Here is a 5,369-nt window from a genome sequence, read left to right as displayed (position 1 = left end):
AAAAAAGTACTCATCCGGAACGCAGAGGCAGGCAGCTGCATGCTGCAGTCACCTAACGATCCGCTTTTCATGCGATAAATAAAGCGACATCGTGTCTATTTCTTTGCTAAAGGGGTATTTCCATGGGTTTGCCTTGGTATCGTGTCATACTGTCGTATTGAATGATCCGGGTCGATTGCTTTCGGTGCATATAATGCACACAGCTCTAGTTTCTGGTTGGGCTGGCTCGATGGCTTTATACGAATTAGCGGTTTTTGATCCCTCTGATCCTGTTCTGGATCCAATGTGGAGACAAGGTATGTTCGTCATCCCCTTCATGACTCGTTTAGGAATAACGAATTCGTGGGGTGGTTGGAGTATTTCAGGAGGAACTGTAACGAATCCGGGTATTTGGAGTTATGAAGGTGTGGCAGGTGCGCATATTGTGTTTTCTGGCTTGTGTTTCTTGGCAGCTATCTGGCATTGGGTATATTGGGACCTAGAAATATTCTGTGATGAGCGGACGGGAAAACCTTCTTTGGATTTGCCCAAGATCTTTGGAATTCATTTATTTCTTGCAGGGGTGGCTTGTTTTGGCTTTGGTGCATTTCATGTAACGGGTTTATATGGCCCTGGGATATGGGTGTCCGATCCTTACGGACTAACTGGAAAAGTACAAGCTGTAAATCCTGCGTGGGGTGCAGAAGGTTTTGATCCTTTCGTTCCGGGAGGAATAGCTTCGCATCATATTGCTGCGGGTACTTTGGGCATATTAGCGGGCCTATTCCATCTAAGTGTCCGTCCGCCTCAACGTCTATACAAAGGGTTACGTATGGGCAATATTGAAACTGTACTTTCCAGTAGTATCGCTGCTGTTTTTTTTGCTGCTTTCGTAGTTGCCGGAACTATGTGGTATGGATCAGCAACTACCCCAATCGAATTATTTGGGCCTACTCGTTATCAGTGGGATCAGGGATACTTTCAGCAAGAAATATATCGAAGAGTTAGCGATGGGTTAGCCGAAAATCTTAGTTTATCAGAAGCTTGGTCTAAAATTCCCGAAAAATTAGCCTTTTATGATTATATTGGTAATAATCCAGCAAAGGGGGGATTATTCAGAGCAGGCTCAATGGACAATGGGGATGGCATAGCTGTTGGATGGTTAGGACATCCGGTCTTTAGAGATAAAGAAGGACGCGAGCTTTTTGTACGTCGTATGCCTACTTTTTTTGAAACATTTCCGGTAGTTTTGGTAGATGAAGAGGGAATTGTGAGAGCGGACGTTCCTTTTAGAAGAGCAGAATCCAAATATAGTGTTGAACAAGTAGGCGTAACGGTGGAGTTCTATGGTGGCGAACTCAATGGAGTAAGTTATTCTGATCCTGCTACTGTAAAAAAATATGCGCGGCGTGCTCAATTAGGGGAAATTTTTGAATTAGATCGAGCTACTTTGAAATCAGATGGTGTTTTTCGCAGCAGTCCAAGGGGTTGGTTCACTTTTGGTCATGCTACCTTTGCTTTGCTCTTCTTTTTCGGACACATTTGGCATGGCGCTCGAACCTTGTTCCGAGATGTTTTTGCTGGTATTGATCCAGACTTGGATGCTCAAGTGGAATTTGGAACATTCCAAAAAGTTGGAGATCCAACTACAAGGAGACAGGCAGCCTGATACCACATTGCTATGGTATCTTTCACCTCTCTTTTTTGTTTGATTTGACATGAGGAACATCTCCTGTCCTTTCTTTAACTCTTTTTCTTTTTTTATATGGGAAATGATCCCAAATGATAAGTGAATAGGTGTGGAAGTTATAATTGTAAATAAACCAGGATCGAATCTATGGAAGCATTGGTTTATACGTTCCTTTTAGTTTCGACTTTAGGGATAATTTTTTTCGCTATCTTCTTCCGAGAACCACCTAAGGTTCCGACTAAGAAATGAAATTTTAATTGAAGGAAAGAAATAATTTAATTGAAGTAAGAAGTCCCCCGGAGGGGAGACTTCTTACTTCAATTAGTCCCCATGTTCTTCGAATGGATCTCTTAATTGTTGAGAGGGTTGCCCAAACGCGGTATATAAGGCATACCCAGTAAAGCTTACAAGTAAACCAGATATGGAGATGGCGACTAAAGTTGCTGTTTCCATTTTTATAGAATTTCAAGATTACAATGGATCTATGAAAAGATCGTGTATTTACAACTACAACGGAATAGTATACAAAGTCAACACCAATGATTAAATAGAATTTATGGCTACACAAACCGTTGAAGATAGTTCTAGACCTAAGCCAAAACGGACTGGCGCAGGTAGTTTATTGAAACCCTTGAATTCGGAATATGGGAAAGTTGCTCCGGGTTGGGGGACTACTCCTTTTATGGGGGTCGCAATGGCTTTATTCGCGATATTCCTATCTATAATTTTAGAAATTTATAATTCTTCTGTTTTACTGGACGGAATTTTAACGAATTAGGTTTCTACTAACTAAAACTATGACTTCATAGTTTTTCCATCCAAAAAAAGCCTTTCTACTTTAAGCTCCACATTTCTAGACATTCTGGTAGTTCGACCGTGGATTTTTTTGTTTTGGTATCTCTGGAATATGAGTGTGTGACTTGTTAGAATTGATCCTATTGATAATACATAGAAAGGGCCTGTTATCTCTATCAAGATGATTCTAATTCGTCGGATATTATTTATTCTAGTATCTGGAACACGAAATACATAGAGTGGATCAAAAAAAAGGAACTATGATTCATACTCACTATTTAGACCTCGCAACCAGACTTTAAAAAAAATTCAAGCAGTTCTTTCTTAATAAAAAAAGAAATTTTCTTCCTTCCAATTTAGTTTGCCAAAAAGAGAACTCTTTTCTCTTTCAATAAATGATCATCAAGCGGTTCTTATTCGAAGAACCCTTGCCTTTTGTTTATCTTGAGACTCAATCATCGTGGCTCTAGTATGAATCTAAGGTTTTAATTGAACTGATTCATAGGATCGCAACAAGATAATTTCTATCAGAAAACCACTAGAAATTTTTATTTTATTTTTTGACTAGTTAAAAAATAAAATAAATAAAAAATAGGGAAGAGAAAAGTCAAGAGGCCTCTAATGATCAACATAAGGGAAAGAAAGACAGATGAGCCAACTTGAGATTTTTTGGCATTATTATCACAAAGAAGAAATTCTGGATTTTTCTTATTTCATATCTTCAAGGCAAATCGATCCAATACCGTGGCTGATGGAGTTTTGAACCTTTTTTTCTAATATCCGTTGAAAATTTGTGTATTTCTGCTTGAGCCGTACGAGATGAAATTTTCATATACGGTTCTCGGAGGGGGAGTCGGGCTAGTTACCTATCTCAATAAAGTATATGATTGGTTTGAAGAACGTCTTGAGATTCAGGCAATTGCAGATGATATAACTAGTAAATATGTTCCTCCTCATGTCAACATATTTTATTGCTTAGGGGGAATTACACTTACTTGTTTTCTAGTACAAGTCGCTACCGGTTTTGCTATGACTTTTTACTACCGACCCACCGTTACAGAGGCTTTTTCCTCCGTTCAATATATAATGACGGAGGCCAACTTTGGTTGGTTAATCCGATCGGTTCATCGATGGTCAGCAAGTATGATGGTTCTAATGATGATCCTGCACGTATTTCGTGTGTATCTCACAGGTGGATTTAAAAAACCCCGTGAATTAACTTGGGTCACAGGCGTGGTTTTGGCTGTATTGACTGCATCATTTGGTGTAACTGGTTATTCTTTGCCTTGGGATCAAATTGGTTATTGGGCAGTCAAAATTGTTACAGGTGTACCCGAAGCTATTCCGGTAATAGGGTCCCCTTTAGTGGAATTATTACGTGGAAGTGCTAGTGTAGGCCAATCCACTTTGACTCGTTTTTATAGTTTACATACCTTTGTACTACCTCTGCTTACTGCCGTATTTATGTTAATGCACTTTCCAATGATACGTAAGCAAGGTATTTCGGGTCCTTTATAGGGAAGGCATATCATAGAGAATTCTAATTCTCATATATCATATCGGGTAGGTTGTGGTATTTCATTGCTACAAACATGGGTTATTGTAAAATAAGACATGTCATTTGGATACTTCTCTTCAACTTCGAAGTATTTTTATACAAATAGTTGAAGTGAATTTTACGAAAGAAAATAAGGCGGATTATGGGAGTGTGTGACTTGAATTATTGATTTGGCCATGCAGATAGAGAATTGGATCTGCCACATTAGAATTCACGACCAAAGGTGTCTCCGCATCCAATCAACACGTAAGTCCCCTATCTAGAAAGGATAGGCTGGTTCACTCGAGGAGAATATTTTCTATGATCATACCCCAACCATGTCATCCATGAACAGGCTCCGTAAGATCCTATAGAGTATAAATGGAATAAGTCATGTGATATGATCCAATTCTATTTTTATTACACTTACTTTTTATTATAGTATGGAAATGCATTCATTTTCTTTGCATCGATTTTGATCCGCAATACTATCGGAGTAAAAGAAGGGATCTAAGGAAGAACGCAGGCTAAACTTTTTGATTTTTTATTAGTAACAAGTAAATATTTTGTTTGGACATAAGAAAATTGCGATATCGAGGGGATAAACACCAACTAATCAAGAGACAATCCACAAAGCAATTGATCATGATCAAATTTGTAAGCCCACTTGGATATTGAGCATTTAAGCATAAGAATAGGATTCTTTTCAATGAGTAGTTATAGGCGCAACTTCGGAAAAGATAATTTGATAAAGCTTTTCTTACCTTGAGTCATTGAGTCATTATATACCCTATTCTATTGTGGATCCTCCACGGTCTTATTTCTTTCATTCTTGCTCGAGCCGGATGATGAAAAATTCTCATGTCCGGTTCCTTTGGGGGATGGATCCTAAAGAATTCACCTATCCCAATAACAAAGAAACCGGACTTAAATGATCCTGTATTAAGAGCAAAATTAGCTAAAGGGATGGGACATAATTATTATGGGGAACCTGCGTGGCCCAACGATCTTTTATACATTTTTCCAGTAGTAATTCTAGGTACTATTGCGTGTAATGTGGGTTTAGCGGTTCTAGAGCCGTCAATGATTGGTGAACCGGCGGATCCGTTTGCAACTCCTTTGGAAATATTACCCGAGTGGTACTTCTTTCCCGTATTTCAAATACTCCGTACAGTACCCAATAAGTTATTGGGCGTTCTCTTAATGGTTTCTGTGCCAACGGGCTTATTGACAGTACCCTTTCTAGAGAATGTCAATAAATTCCAAAATCCATTTCGTCGCCCAGTAGCTACGACCGTTTTTTTAATCGGTACTGTAGTAGCTCTTTGGTTAGGTATTGGAGCAACATTACCCATTGATAAATCCTTA

This window comes from Sorghum bicolor, chromosome 3 (assembly GCF_000003195.3).
Source record: "Sorghum bicolor cultivar BTx623 chromosome 3, Sorghum_bicolor_NCBIv3, whole genome shotgun sequence".
Taxonomy (NCBI): domain Eukaryota; kingdom Viridiplantae; phylum Streptophyta; class Magnoliopsida; order Poales; family Poaceae; genus Sorghum; species Sorghum bicolor.
Note: the sequence above shows the minus strand (reverse complement) of the source record.